The sequence below is a fragment of the Salarias fasciatus genome, chromosome 20 (genome assembly GCF_902148845.1).
Source record: "Salarias fasciatus chromosome 20, fSalaFa1.1, whole genome shotgun sequence".
In the NCBI taxonomy this organism is placed as follows: Eukaryota; Metazoa; Chordata; class Actinopteri; order Blenniiformes; family Blenniidae; genus Salarias; species Salarias fasciatus.
The window spans coordinates 23,741,846-23,757,901 of NC_043764.1; positions in this window are offsets into that span (position 1 = coordinate 23,741,846).

The following is a 16,056-nucleotide window of genomic DNA, read 5'->3' on the forward strand; positions in this document are numbered from 1 at the left end:
TATTTATATATATATATATATATATATTTTTTTTTTTTTTTTTTTTTTTTTTTTTTTCACAAGTGCTTCACAAATATTAACTTACAATTCTGGGATCACGAAGGGAGATTTTTCCCAATGATTCACATTCTTTTTATGGACTTCTTTTTTTTTTCTCTAGCTTGAATCTCCATGAATTATTAATATTTCAGTCAGAAAAGGTTTTCATTTACAGTGACCTCTTTATAAAGAAAGACAACAGCAGATGTGTCAGCGCTGCACACAACTTAGCTTTAAATGTTCTTTTTGTAACATTTGACTTCCTCTGTAACCTCATAATAGCTTTCAGCTTCACTGTATAAACTGAAGCCAAGCTTCACATAAATAGATGAGTGATCTTATTCCCCCGGTTTAACAGAAATTCATATGGCTGGAATAGAGAAAGCCCCAAAGACATTTCTATCAAATTGTGTATTTACTCTGTTTCTATTAAAGTCTTGCAGATAAAGTGTGTGGGCCGGCATATGGCTGTGCCGCCTATTGCAAAAAAACTGTGCAGTACTGAAATGTCAAAGATGTGCTTAACATAATGAAACGACATTTCAATGATTGTGCATGAGTTACAATTGAAGGTGCTCTTTCAGAAATGATCATTGGACATTGTGTTTTGATACTGACCTTGAAAATCAGCGATGACCTGAATCTGGGTCAAACTGAAGCGAAGAGGAACTGTACCTTTTATTAGTCCATAATTATATGTAAATGAATAGTTTTCTGGGTTACGCTGTCTGGAACATGGATCTTATTATATATCTATATATATATATAAAAGAAAAAGAAAAAAAACATTGAAAAACTCAAAAACAAGCAGAAAAACTGAATATTTTACTTGAATGGTATAATCTGTATGTTTATACCTCTAAAACTATAACCATCAAACTTTTTTCAAAACATTGCACATTATTATTCATGCAGAGAGGAGTAAATCAACTTTATTTCAGTGGTTGCATTTGATAATGAATGCAAGTGTAATGTGTGTGTGTGCGCGTGTGTATGTGTGTGTGTAAGACTGGTCCGTGCTGGTAGCATTTCTGGACAGTTTTCAATATGCTCATACCTCTGCCCTTCCTGAGTCAATACTGGAGTGGGTGGAAGAACAGCAAAGGCAGAAAAAGACAGATACGGTCATCAGGGTTTGTGAAAAATGTAGATATGGCCTATATGTTGGGATTGAAATATTGATTAGGGCGTCTCAATAGCGATATGTATCGCTGTTAGATAAGCTGAAGATAGACCTTCAGAAAATCTATACCGAGAGGTAAACTATTGATCATGCTCCACTGAGGCCAGCTAAATGTGTGTCACTGTAATGTTCACAATGATGTTATTCATCAGAATGAATCAGGAGGAGGAATTCCTCATGTTCAGTTTGATCAGACTTTACTTGAAGGATTTCGTCGTACTTCACTGAGCCATACTGGTTCAGGAGCTTCTCTCTTTCTTGACTTTTCTGTTTTGAATTCATAGAAATTACAGTATCGTTATTCCATTCCTTATTCAACATAGGAACAGTGGGTGCTGCAGCAGATCCAAGGTGACCAGGGCTGAATGAAGGATAAATCCTGTTCACATGAAGCTCAGACACTTTTTCTTCATATCTAATGGTGCTGTTTCTTTTTCTTTAAACAAGTCAAACATCTTTGATATTGTTATTCATCAAATTTTATCTGGACACCTTTAAAACATTTTCTAAACAACTTTATTGGATGGTTTTTAAATGACCTGTTTGCTAATCCTGCATGTCTGACCCAACACAGGTCACGGAAGGGGTTCCTCAAGGTTCAGTTTGAGGTCCATTAAAATTTACTTTATACATAAGCAGTCTTGCACAAGAAATTCAGAGATGATTTTCTTGACTGATGAAACTGTCGGTCATTCTTCTGCACCTTCCTCTGAGAATGTTTTTATCTTTGACATGGTTTCAAGAAGAACTCATTCAGACCTTTACTTTTTACCACTGTCAACATCAACAGTGTGTGAGACCGGGGGGGGGGGGGGGGGGGGGGGGGTCTGCGAGCCAGAACCGGCCCATGAGAGGCTTCAGCCCGGCTTCAATCCAGCCCACACATTGGAAAAATTTCATCGGAAACATTACCGTTTATTGTGGTGGTGTTTTAGCGGTCCCACTCGACCCAGATGGATTTTGGCTGTTTGTGGTCCCTGAACTTAAGCGTGTTCAACACCCCTGGTAATAACCTGAAATAACCAGCAATGGTCAGGAAATTGAGCTCAAGTGTCGCAGATTGTTGACAAGAGACCATTTTTCTTTTTGAGAACTTTCCTTTCAACATCTTGTGAAGAGGCTGAAATTCTTTTTAGGATTTTACTTTATGAACAAGTCTTTTATCCATTGTACTCTTTTAACATTTTGTTAGCATTGGCGATGTTCCTGCTTACATTTTTTCTTTTAATCTGGTTTTCCCTACAAAGGGGACTTTTTTTTTGGAGCATAGTGCCTGGATTATCCACGAGGATCCATTCATGTACAAACAACGTCTACATGAATTAATTGCAACATATTGCTTTTAAAGTGACGAATCATAGCATCTCTCTCATTTTTTAATACCCAGGGGTCATTACCTACCACAGCAATGCATGAAAAATATTACAGACAATATGTGCTTGTAGTGGCTGTAGGAAGTAGATTGCTGGCTGGGCTTTAGGGAGCCATCTGCTCTTGAGTCCCACCATAATGACCAGCTTATGAAAGCTCTGTCCTAAAATTTGGCTCCGTGTACGAAGCAGCAGACAATGAGCCGTCTGCCATCTGGGAATCACAACAAGTCCGCGCAGATCAGATCGTCTCCAAAGCACACAGTCACTGGAAATGATCTGAAGAGGTTCTTCAAACAAACGGGACACACAGAGGAAGCAGCACATGCTTCAGACAAATCTATTACGCTTTACTTCTCATATTTGGCTCCGGAACGAAGAATTCATTGCTCGATTTGTGCAACAGTTAAAAAAAAAAAAACAAGAAAAAAAAATCAGCATGTGCGCAGTTTATATAAATAAACCCATATTATGTCCTGCCCTTGCGCTCTCTCCGCTCTCTCTCTCACACACACACACACACACAGGCTGTGACTCCATGTGAATATGCCAGAATTTGAGCGAGGTGTTGAATTTCCACCAAAGCTGTGAAGCCTAGGTGAAATGGGATTGTCACTCTAAAGTAAGCCGGGATCGCATTATTATGCTTTGATACTGCATTGCTAAGTTCAGCTAACATAGTCACGCACGCAGACACGCTCACACGTCGAAAGACACACACACGCACGCACGGGCGCACGCGCTCACATTGAGAACTGAATATCCCCGTGTGCAGGAGTGTAAGGAGATAAGCATTATGCAGCTTCAGTTTCTCTCTGGCAGACAGAATTAGCTGAGGTTAATGTCTGCACCTCGGTTTCGGAGGAAAATGGAGAGTAGTGTGCGTGTGTGGAGGAGCACGGCGGGGTTGACCATTTTCTCCTCTTCTATAACTTCATTAAAGAAATATAAAATGGCAGGCCATTAGGGCAAACACATTCACCAGCCTTTTATTGAGAGATGCTTTTAGAACAATCTAATTCAGCACAGATTGTATGGCTCTCAACTCTCCATACACACACACACACACACACACACACGCACACTCATAGGCACACACTTCCCTAATCCTCCGAATATGACGGCAGCTCTGTGTGCTGGGTGAAGGCTGTAGGAGGTGGAAATGGGTGGCAACGCTTTTCCACAGTGATAAAGTGGCACCTCAAAGATGGCCGTCTGCCCGTCCGGCCCCCTTATTAAACGGCGAGAGGAAGAGAAGCGAGCGACCAACAGACGCTGCAAAAACAGACAAATTCGAACTTCACTTTCATTTTTTTTTCCTCTCCTCTAACAGCTTTCATGTTTTAACCTCTCTCTTCACCACGGCGTGTCTCTCCAGCTCTCCTCCTCTGTGTGAGTTATTAGCGATGAGAGGAAGTCATTTTCTGCGTGTGGTTATTAGTATTGATCTGAGCGCCGTTCAGCGGCCGTTTCCTGCTGATTTCCTCCCGTTCGCCCTCCCTCCTTCTCCCCACTTTATATCTTTTAATAGTTGCCCCCACCTCCGCCCATCCGTCTTCGCTGGCGAGCTGCTCTACTGAGAATTTTGAACGTAATGCTTTGTCTGTTGTGTCTGACTGATTTACTGGATATTGTGACTTTAATACTGCTTCACACACAAACGCACATACAACTAACTGACCGGGGAAACAATAAATTCACACTTTAGCGCGGGCCTGTGTATTTTATTGATCAATATAGACCGCACGCGCTCACACACACACACACACGCAGATGTTGTGTTTTCATGCCTTTTGGGCACATTGTATTGATTTACATTAATTTCCCGGAGACTTGCTGTAAATTCAACCCTAACTACGACTTGCCTTAAGCCTAGTCCTCACTGTGGTTTGATCTCAAACGTGTCTTCACCTAAAAGTTCAACCACTTTTACCAAGGCCTTGACTTTTGTCTTCACAAGATCTTTCATTGTGAGTAGGATTTGCACACACACACAGAGACGCACACTCACTTCACATATCTGAACAGCATTACTACAAACTAGCCTTATCAAAATGTGTGAACTCAAACAGCATCCTAACACTCACACATGAGCAAATACATGAGCGGGAGCAGCATTTTGGTCCACGTGAAAAGTGAAGTCTCTGTTTTGGACTGGATCTGGAACAGAACATGAACTCAAACACATACAGAATTCCTCATCTTCTTCATTTTGGTCAAAAGCCTCAACTTTGCGGCAGAATATGCAGAATATTATAGTAAATCTCCAATTTTCTAATTGTTTGATTATGTTTGCAACTACTTCCTAGACAATATACCATGATGATAAAAAAGAAACACTGGACATCCTTTCAACACGTGCAGAGATTTCTGTTTGCTTGTTTAATTAACTTTACAAGCTACTGTTGTTTTCCTCCAAACATGGCACAATAAAACCTGTCACTGTGGAAAAGTTTTCATTGTATTTGACAGAAAGAAAGTTTCTCCTCACACTCATATATACAACATTAAGGAACAGTTTTTCACATTGCTTTGTAATTGTTTCAATCAGCAAATTGAACGAAATAAAAGTTTTCTTCAGCCTGTTGCCACCTGATGATATTTGAACAGGTGATCAAGTAAACAGTTGAATATTTACAGCCTTTGCAGCTAAAAGCCAATAAATCAGTGAATTATGCAACATGGATCCAATGAAATAGTTCAAACTTCTTTGAGAGGTTCTGACTCTACTAATACAAAACACTGTCAATACACGTCTAAAAAATGAATGGAATCTAATGTAGTACAAAAAAAAAAAAAAATCAGTAATTTTTTTGCATCTTAGTAACATTTGAGAGTATTTATGCTCTATTTAAAAGACACACATAGTTCATGCCAACCTAATGTGTGCTACTAATGGGAAATCTTAAAAATAACAAGATAATATATTAATGTACCTTCTCACACATGGCAGCCATGTCAGGCACAGATTGGACATAGATTAACAGCCAGATTAAAAAATATCAGTGGTGTGGTGTGTTTGTGGGCTCCGTCTATTATCGGCTTACCTCCCTCTCCCACTGATAAGCAGCTGACACTGGCCGCCTGACAATTTACTGGGCCAGCATCGCTAAGCGCTATCAGTTTCACCAATGTTGACTCTCAACTCCAACCTCAACCTTTTGGTTCCAGCCGCCGTCCCGCCACCGATCCAGCCGATCATTCACTTCAGCACTTTCCCCGCTATTGGCATGTCCGTCCTCGGCGGCCACGTCTATTAGTCCTGGCTAATGCAGCAGCCGTCGGTAATGAAGACACAGTACATAGTTCCTAATGGCTTGAGGAAGGGTTGTAAACAAGGTCAAAGTGAAACCAAAACAGCTCATCACAATGGGAAGTAAATGGAACAAAACCGGCGTCACGGTCAGACAATAACTCAGCTCGCGGTAGCAGCAACAAACAAAGCTATTTATAAAAGGAAAAGGGGAGCAGGAGGCCTGTTCTTGGGGGAAATCAGTTTGCCATGTACGTTATCTACAGTTCAACTTGGCCTGTCCCCTGTTTTCTCCAAGCTTCGTGCAACTCAGAAGGACCAGGAGGGCACTTTAAAAAAAAAAAAAGAAAAGAAAAGAAAAGAAAGAACACCTTAAAAATAGAGAAGAGTTTCTGAGGGACAGAAACAAGGACGGCCAGGCCAACAGAACAGAGTGACACAACCGAGCCGGAGAGAAGAGCGCCAAATATCGGCTGTGTCTGATTGTCCTCATGCACATCTACAAATGTAAAACTAAGCATAATCTAGTTTGGATGATTTCTGTCTTTATTCCACGGAGGCAGGCAAAGTCAATTAGTTTTTAAATTTGATATAATGAAGAATGCTCAATAAAAAGTAAAGAGACCTCAGCATGAAGTGTACATTAGTCATAAACTCTTCCACAGACAGTCCTGACTCCAAAATATTCTTATGACTTCATGGATTTCATGTTTAGTCTAAACATCTGAAATAATGACTTTTTCATTCAGTTCAGAAACTCTTCGTTTATTAAAAAAAAAAAAAAAAGATGTGTTTACAAGTAAAAGTTGAACTTAATGAGAACATTGAGCTTCTTCGCCAGCTCAATAAGCTGCACTCAGAAAAAAAGTAACAGACAGCATTAATAAATAAAGAAGCTAGCGGAAAATGTTCTTCTCGACTGGACTTTTGCTTGGCTTCATTAGCGAAGTCAAAGGTGGGATTCCAAAATAGATTTGCAAAATGTGGAGTGTGGAGGTGGCACTGAAAACTTTGAAGCGTTTCTCCCAGCCTGTGTCCTCAAAACATCCTGCTCAAAGAGAAACGTTCAACTCATACTGCAATTATGTGGATGCAAAGGGAGAGGAAGCTGATGGGAGAATGTATTCAGGTTCAACATCATGTGATACATCTGTAGTCCGACACAGTCACAGTGTAATCTGACTCTGAGTGCATATGGAATATGATGTTATTCAGAAGATGCCAAATGTCCCCAGATCCATCCAAAGTTGTAGCGCTGAAGTTGTGTGACAGTCTTCATGATCGCTGGCCCATTCGAGCTGTATTTCTCTCGAGTTAAACTCAAATGATTCAGACCCGTGCATTTGTAATTAGTGCTTCAAAGCAGAGTAACGGTGTGTGTTAACCTGCTGTCGGCGTCCTGAGTTCTGGTTTCTACACACACACATTATGCTGCAGACATTACAATGCAGAATACGGCACTGGATCAGAAGCCACTACAGGCACACAAAAGCACATTCACAAGCACGCACACGCAAACAAACCCCTCTCATAATGGCTCATCAGTGTGAATATCAACATACCGAGACACAATTATCCCAATCTAACTGGCTGCCGTGTTTAGAAGCGGGGAACTGCGACATTGAATTAGAATATTCCAGCTCGGGTTTTTTTTTGCAGCGTGGATATAAAAGAACTCGTCATGCTCCACAACAGCAACACTGCGGATTGATGACACATCTATTTAAGAGCCTCTTGTGTTTACGCCAGCCTCCCAGAGCAAAATGCTGAGTTACATATCTGTCTCTCATTTTGCTCTCTCCCTCTCACCGTTCCTCTCCGTGCGAATGAGAATGATATTCAGTTACACGTTAATCCGCCCTAGATATTAATTACAGTCTCCATTAACATTTAATAAATACTTCCCAGGTGGGCTTGCTGCTGAGTGAACTGAGAGCCTTATCAAATATTAGGCCTTTAATTGGCCTTTCACTCCATTGAATGGCTTTTTAATTAGCGTGCAGTTATCATCCCTCCACCAACCACAGGGCGAGCCCGATCGGCACGCGCAGATGTGCCGGTTCTGCTGAGTGAGGGCATCTTAATGACCTGAGGTAGGCCACTCGTTGCGCGGCGCTCCGTTCCTGCGGCCGGGAGAGGAGTGGTGCAGGCTGCGGGTTGCAGGCCGCGGCCAGACAGTAAATGATTGTCTGGTTATAGAATGAAGGCCTGTGGGGGACGGCTCTTAAATAAGATGGATATATAAGGAAGAGGACAGAGTCAGAAATACATATTCATGTACGGATGTGGCAGATATACCCGCCCTCTGGTGCTTGCATCCCCGCGTCTTTCCTCTTTGTAGTTAGCTCATCAGAGGATTAAAGAATAAAAAAGACAATAAATAAGTTAACAAAGCGGCAATGCCAGCTCTCACACGTCAATAGAAAAACCATCCAATTAACTCAAGCATTGCACTCTGCTCTTATCAAGTGTTTCTTTTTTCTTTTCAAGCTGAAAGCTGAATGAGCTGGTCAGTTAAACTTTAAATAAAGTCTTGAAACTTTTGCACTTGTTAGACCTTGTACGAGACCTCCTTATATAACTGTAATTTGTCTTCATTACACTTAAATTAATTCCTAACATGTGTGTTTTATTCGAGTATATACGCAAGAATGAGACTTTTAATGTCATTTACTGCTGGAAGCAGAGGCGTCCAAACCGCGACCCACGGGCCAAACCGGCCTTTATCATCAGCCGGTGGCGAGTTCTGAGAAAATGATGAAATAAAACAACAGAAAAGGCCACTTCGCTACAAACTTCCTAACTAATCAAACTTTTAAATCATGTGTGGTATTTTATTTTTTTTTTCCCTCATTGTTTTCAAATGGCTCTGACTTGGATTGTCACTGAACCAAGGCTCGTTAAAGAGAATTGTTGCTGCTGGTGAACAAAACTTGCCGTTGAAAAGAAAAGCAGGATGTGCAGTGATTGCAGAAAGTTTCTGTTTTGTTTTTTTCTTCTATTGAGCCATTCTCATAGTTTTCTATAAGTGGCGTCAGCAGCCTTTTGAATAATGACTTAAAGGAGATATACACAGCGCACACATTAAAACTGTTATTATATATTAGCGTTGTTCAATAGTTGGCTCACTAGCTCTGTGTTCAGATAGTTTAAGGTCCAGGTTTATGGAATCTTTGTTGTGATGTATGCATGTGTGAGTTTTTTCAGCATTGTTGTTGTAAGACGTTCCCAAAGATCGTCAACCAGTGCTTTAAAGACCACACCTGCTGTGTGAGCTGTGTCCCAGCATGCAATGGGTGTAAAGGATAGAACCACAGAGCATTGATTACCAGCTCTGTGATTAGAAAATAGACAGATAGGCTCACTGTGACTGTAGTCTGATCCAACATCGTTTGATTTGATAATGTCTCTCCATTTGTAATAATGTCTAATTCATGAGAATTCAAACTCAAAAGTGAAAATGGTCAAATCAGCAATACTGCTTCGATTTCTTTAGAGGAACATTAACTAAACATTTCAAAACACTCATTAAACACTCAAATTTATCTCAAAATTGTAGCAATTACGGACTGGATATGCTTTGATCGGATCATACTCAAACAATATCGTAAATGTCTGCTCTGAACTGAACACTTTAACATGGTTGATTACAAATTTCAGTTTCAGCACACTTGGTGCTCTATTTTCTGCTTCTTCTTCTTCTTTTTTTTTTTTCCACACTCTAAGCTGAGCTTCCCCGCACCTCGACTCGAATCAGAACGGTGTTTCCTCCCTCTGGGGATGATGTGTGTGATGCAACATTCAAATATAAATCCAGAATACCACCAATTATTCCTCTTATTTACATGGATATGCAGCGGAAACACAGCTGAGAGAGTGACGCCTGTCACCAGCCTTTAAAGTCACCGACTCGCACATGCTGCAGCTCTTTAACTTTGACCCAAACACACACACACATCCGCAGATGAATCACTTAGTCGTTAGCCTCTCGTCTGTCTCCCGGTGTCTTGATTAGCGTGTGACGCTCTGTTTAAAAGCATAACACAAAAGACTCCCTGCATTTATCCGGTGGACTCCGTTGTTTTCCAGCCCGGTCAAAGATTTAGCTGTTTTCCCAGCACTAATGGGGTTATTAGGTTGTGATGACTGCAACAGGAATGAGTGTCTGCAGGTAATGGCGGCGGCTGACGGGAAGCGTCCAGAGACCATTTGCTCAGTCATATAGTTTTTTATTATCGTCAGAAAAAGTAACAGTGTGGGATTTGATTTTGTTGCAATCAACACTGTTTTCCAGTATCGATCAGACCGCTGAGGGTCATGGGATTGTTTCAGTTGATGATGAACACAGAAGATAAATTTGAGGCTTTAAAACCATCAGGCTTCGACGAGATGGAGCGGGAGGAAAACAGTTCAATACCAGGTCCTTTCTATTATCAGCATTTCCCTTTTCTGTCTCCACATGCCTTTAATCCCCGCGTGCTGTCCACACATCAGATGAAAGCGTGCGTTTGAGCTTTCTTGGGGACATTTTCGCTGTTATGAGGACCAACGTGTATTTACAATCTCACAACATGGGGACGTTATTGATGTGCATGTGAGGACAATAATCCAGCAAACTCAGATTCAGAAATATTTCAAGGCTATACCGAGGTCAGAGTGACTTCATTTTTTAGGGGAAAGCTCTGGAAACGTTTCATGGAATTTAATACACACACAGAGAAGTGTGTATTTGGTGAAGTGATGTCTCTCTGATGGACTGGCGTCTTGTCCAGGATGAAATCCAGACTTTTAGCACAAAGTCATGGTGGGATGTTCTTCGTGACATTTCACAAAATAAACCTCTGAGCACTTGTTTTTAGCTGCTGTTTTTATTATATTTCATAGAATCTATCATCACTATATTTGCTTAAAGAGCTTTTTCTGTAACTGTTCATCTGTACATAACTCATAAAAATGAAGCCTGCAGTTTATCCAGTTGGTGATTTGATCCAGTTTCAGGGCAACATGCTCTGAAAGAAGACTTACTGAATGTTTATTCCACTAAATATTGATGAAAATTACTTATATATTCATTTTTTTCACATAAAGTTTATTGTGTAACCAGTGGATGTCCAATAATGCATGAATCTATTCCACACACTAAAACAAGAAAACTCAGTGAACTTAACATTTTTATATAATTATCACCAAGGCTGCTGCGTTTACAATAAATATGGCATCGCTAGAATCAATTTCAGTGAACCAGAGGATTATTTTTATTAGGGGGGTTGTAATCTGTCTTTCTCTATGAAGGGAAATGTCCTGATTACTGCAGCTTTTCTTTTTCATAAACTGTTAAAAAAAAAAAAAAGAAGTGCTAAAGGAGTAGGCAGCAGTTTTTATGGAGCAGTTATTATTGTCCCTGTTGCTGTAAATCCATGATGATCCTCCTCATTGCATTAGCAGATGGTGGCTGGTGTTAAGCCCGCGTTGCAGAGGGAGCCGCTGGTCCTCGCTTGGTTTGAACAGTCTCATGTGCTCAAAATACATTCATGTCACAATCACAAAGTTAGTCCAGCTGTGAGGCGGGATGATGAGTTATGGATGGCCCTAAGAAAAAAGAAGAAAAAAACACCCAGAGCTGGATGAATGCAGGGTTTTGATTTGCCGCTGGGCTGCTTTTGGGGGTTTGGGAAACCCAGCTCGCCCTCATACGCCAGAGGGACTTTGTGTCGTCTCATGGCCAAAAACAGGGAGTCTTCTGGGTTCAGGGAAGTGTGAGCATCATGGCCCCATTTTTTTTCTTCCAGAAAGCTGAGGAGCTGCAGGAGCCTGAGAGCATTTAGAATGATAAGAGCTCCCTCTAGAGGAGGACTCCAGCTGCATCAGTGGCACATCATCCGCTCACTCCCCTCTTTGAGTTTGTTCCTTTGTCTTTGATGTGATAATGCAGATTTCCTCTTTTTCCTCAGATCCAGTGATTCCTGCGCCGCCCCCTGCCTTCCAGCTCCGGCCTCCCCGGGTGACTCCAGCTGTAACCATCTGGAGCTTTAAGAGCATCATTTCGTTCAGTGACTCTCAACAATCCTCTGAACCCCTCAACAGTGTCTTCCCTTTCTCCTCCAAACACTCCCTTTTTCCACACACACACACACACACACACACACACACACTCACACACACGCACACATCCATTTTCTCCTGCAGCTGGCCTTAATGTAGTCTGAGGATCCGTCTGCCCCGTCAGTCAGACTCACTGTCTTTTCCATTCATTATGCTTAAAGGAAGGAAAATGCCTTTATGTCTGCCATTTTTCAGTAACTCGGGGAGTGCTGAGAAACACACACATGCACGCACGCAAGTAAATTATTTACACTTCTATCAGCGTTAATGGACCCGTCAATTACACAATGGGCTCAATCTATAAGTCCTCTTCCAGCTATAATGACCGATGGCTTCATATATATTTGATCTGTGAGAATGCACATGACATGATGAATGGTAATGGAGGGCCTTTCCAAAATGAGGATGATACAGTCTCATTCAAAGTTGTTAGGAAGGGTCTGATTGGGACTGCTCCTGCTCTGTGTGTTGCCTCTTTGAGTGAAGCTCTGAGCAGCAGCTTCCCTTTGCCCTCTCTTTCACTCCTTCCCGGTGTCTATCCCCTCCGCGGCGCTGCTCTCCTCCAGCTGCCCCCGCCGCCGTGCTCTCTCTCCATCCGCTCTGGTCTTTCATATATAATGCATGCTAAACAAACAGACATGTCAGAGTCACTCAAATGCATGACTGTCCCCACACCGGCGCGGCATCCGGCCCCGAGCGAGCGGGGTCACGTCTCAGCGGCCCCCATATGGGACCCGGGCCCCGCCAAAATACAGTCAGCCACGCCAAATACAAACTCTGCCTTCTACAGTGGGAAAAAAAAAAAAATCAATTTCCCCGCTCTACCAGAGTCTATTTATACAGACAGTCTTTACCGTCCAACATTTCGTCCTATAAATTCATAGCAGAATGGATTTTTGATGCACGGCTCTTTCAAAAAGTGTGTCGACGTTAATGCACATTCATCAAGAGAGCATCCTCTGCGAGTATTTCAAAAGTTTCAGATCATCAACAAATATGTTTTTCCCTTCAAATCAAACTTTATTTGCAAAGTGCATCTCTTGCGTGTCAGCACATTTCAAGAGCTTTTCAGATGACTGGCACAGCAGAGGCAACAAGAAAGAGCACAGCTACAGTCAACCAAGGACGAGTCTGAATAAAGGAGCATCAAAGGTGGACCGGCGCTAATTAATGAGACCGGGGGCTAAAACTGGATCACAATTACCCTTAACTAGAGAAGTACAGGATAAACTGAGAGAGATGAGGTTAAACTGATTAAGCTTATTTGTAAAATGGCAAACATTTTAAAGAAAACAGCAAAAACTTTTTTCTTTCCTTTTTTTTTTTTTTTTTTTTAAGATTTCCTAAGCACAGCAGAAACAACAGAACACTGAGACCCGAGCTGAGGCCTCAGTAATGGAGCTGCTGCTTTGCTATCAAACTTCTCTCAAAGCCGTGCTGTCAGGGTGAGTTTGTAAAAACATGCATCATGCAACAACTGTAATGAGAAGTTAATGAGACTAGATAAGAGTATATTAAAATTGAAAGGATTTTCAAGCCAAGCTCAAGAGGTGCACAAAAGTTTGTTGTACGTTTGTGTGTCTTTTTTTAGGGGTGACGGAGTCACCTTGTTCAAATCAAAGATCTTGTGTTTCAGTGTTTCTGTATTCTGTCGACACAGAAAACGGTCTCTGTACAACAAGATCAATAAAGGAGAGTCGCAGTATATTTAGGTATGCATGCCTGGCTCTGTGATGAACCGTCCTTGTGTCAGAGAATAAAGCTTCCATCCGTCTTGTCAGTGTCACAGGATGCGGCCCGACTGCAGGTGAAGGAAGGTTCACAAACACAAGGAGGCCGACAGATTCAGATGAACGTCCAACTTAGGATCAACAATCAACTTCAAATGCTTGTTTTTTTGGCAGTGAGAGGAAACTGGAGAAAGCCCACACATGGACTCCTTCTTGACTTGAGGTGAAAGTAGTAATCAACACACCGCTGTGCTGCCCACAGCAATAAAGCAATAAAACAATGAAATGTTATTACCCCTCCAGAGGGGGCAGACTCTCCAGAGTCATGTGGCTTCGGGGATTTCCTGTTTGGAAAACACAGATGTTTTACTGAAACTCGTGAAATCATGAAGCCGCAAGAACAAATCCGGATTCATGTCATCAGTTTCACTTATTCAGTGTTTTTCTTTCATCTTTGTGTAAAGTTTAAAGTCCCTTCTTGTGTATTATAAGCGTACAAAGCATTATTTGATCCGTGGGAATGTGGAGCCGGCTCGGTTTCGTCCTTTGTGCTTCACAGTGCTAAAGACTGTCAGAAAGAGTGATTTCCCTCGTCAGTTACTTTACATGGAAATCTAATTTCTCCGTTAAGGCATGGAGGGGATAAGCTGCTGTGCTGGCTCTCTCTTGAATTGTATACATGCATAAATAAACACTCACACATACACACCCACTTCTGCAAAATCCCAATTTTCCAGGTGCAGAGGTCTGTAGAATAGAGGCTGAGCCACTCATACAGAAACTGCATTATTCTCCAAAAGCAATGTGGAAAGCCGGAGCCATTATACCATCCACCACTTGCAGGCACATACAAGTGGAGTTTGCCACTTGGCGGAGAGTGCGACGGGGCCTGAAAAGCGCAAAGGGTGCAGCTGGATTTGTGCTTGATCAGCGACAAAGTTCATTGTCAATTCCCATACAAAATGTGCTCCACTCGAGCTGCAGGGAGACACAATGCAAAGAACTCACTGCGCTCTTCACGAGCACATTATACCGCGCTCGGAAGTCGAAAGCTCCCTGAGTGTCGACACGTGCACGTCCTTCCGGATCGGCAGCATTTTAACGCGGTGTGAACCCTCAATAATGTATCTTCTCAAGACGAAAACGGAGTATAAGCCGAATTTATGGCATAATGAAGTAATTAGAAGTACCTGAGGTGGATGAATTATGCATCTCCTCTTTTATACAGCAGGTTGGTGAGAATGAATAACAGGAATAAATGATGATTCGCCCTATTCTTTCCACCCTCTGTAGGCAAAGAGAAAAGTGGATTTATTCAGACGGCTAATACACACACTGACTCACAGTGTATATACTGTGTGCGGATGAAACGGGCTCCAGAGGCTTTTCCTCTCTCACAAAGCAAATATCTGTCCAGGAATAAGATATTGATTTGTCATTTCCCAGAGCTGGAGCTTAGTAAACAGGCTAAGGAGACGTGCGACCAGATGATTGTTGTCCAGTAAGAGGCGAGAGGCCTTTTCTCCGAAATCGTCCACGGAAACTCAAATGTATCCTGTATTTCTCTCTTTGCCTCGCATGCACCTGCGAATGCACACAGATCCAATAAAGGCACTCACACATACACACGCTCTCAGCTTTTATTTGGTATTCATGCAAGGGAGTCTTTTCTGCTCAACCAAAAACAATCAAATATTTATTCCCATGTTTACAGCACTCCATTTCCACGGCAAGAACAACAACACATTTCCCCGTGTCGACATGAATGTTTGAGCTCCCTGTTTTGAAGCAGTGTGCCCAGGCAGAGAAGACGTTTAGTTCACAGTTTAGCAGTTTTAATGAATAAGTCAAGCAGCAAGTGTCGGGTTCCTACTTAAAGGAGTTTCAGCTCATTTTACAGAAACAAAAGCCTTATTTGACATTATTATTGTTATTATTGTTAGTCCTTTGGATCTTGTATGATACCTTCACCTTGAGGCCTGCAACGTTACATTGTTTAACAGCGCTGAGGATTTTAGTGAGAACATCAAATTAACATGAAACATTAATGATGTTATGAATATCATACTTAATATTCATATCATAGTTTACACTGTGGTCCTTAAAGAGTTCAAACACTCGCTGCAGGGTCACACGACTGGATGACAGAGTGAGAGTTTCAAAGAGCTCATGTAGGTGAGGGTCTGAGAAGAGGCGCTCTAAACTGTTTCAGGGAGGACTCAGCAAATAGAAGAGACAAATGAGCGCATCAGGAATAGAACAGAGTCTGAAGTCATGTAACCAGCAAAATTAGACTATCTTGATACAAATTTTGAGTCTGTGGGTTTCATTGTTTTTTTGTTTTTTTTTTCACAGGAAATCAACTTGTCTTCTGATCGT